The 652-nt window shown below is 32.8% G+C and overlaps 1 pseudogene; it reads left to right on the top strand.

Moving 5' to 3' along the window:
• The first annotated feature begins 234 nt into the window (after positions 1–234).
• On the top strand, positions 235–410 carry LOC112523982 (annotated as a pseudogene).
• Positions 411–652: the final 242 nt, after the last annotated feature.

Here is a 652-nt window from a genome sequence, read left to right as displayed (position 1 = left end):
GGAATTTCTAATATGGGGAAAAATAAAGAATTTTAGAGTAGCTAAAGTTCTAAGTACTTGGGTAAAAAAAAGAAAACGTACCTCAACTACGGGGCGAAACTCCTTGGTGTGCTCGTAGAAAAAGAAGAGAGATTTTCCGGGTGTTACACTACTTGGTGAAGTAGTTATTTATCTGTCATCTTGGTGTTACTACTATCAAGGTTTGACACACACTCTAATTACAATTCAAATATAATAGAATGTTACGATAAAATGTACTATTTGTTTTTATCAGTTTTATATCTGATATGTGGGTCATCGATCCCACTTGATATTAATTTTATTTTTTTATAAGGAAAAATTCATTATCTTAGCTTGGTGATGTGGTTCTTCATGCATCGCCTTGAACTTCCACTACTGTTGCTACAACTTACACACGTTGCACCGTAGTGATAATGCCTCTCTCAAGATGCCACACACATTTGTCTAATTTTTTAAGAAGGGGATTTCAAATTTTAGTCTATAACATTTTTTTTGAAGATGGTATCATCACTACAGCGCAACGTGCGGTTGGAACACTATATATATAAGGGCAAAATGCACAAAATAGCAATCTACTTTTATAATTTTTTTTATTATAGCATTGTACTTTCAGTTTTTCTTATTACAGCAA

The sequence above is a fragment of the Cynara cardunculus genome (assembly GCF_001531365.2).
Source record: "Cynara cardunculus var. scolymus isolate 2C chromosome LG 12, CcrdV1, whole genome shotgun sequence".
In the NCBI taxonomy this organism is placed as follows: Eukaryota; Viridiplantae; Streptophyta; class Magnoliopsida; order Asterales; family Asteraceae; genus Cynara; species Cynara cardunculus.
Note: the sequence above shows the minus strand (reverse complement) of the source record. Positions and strands in the feature narration are given on the sequence as shown.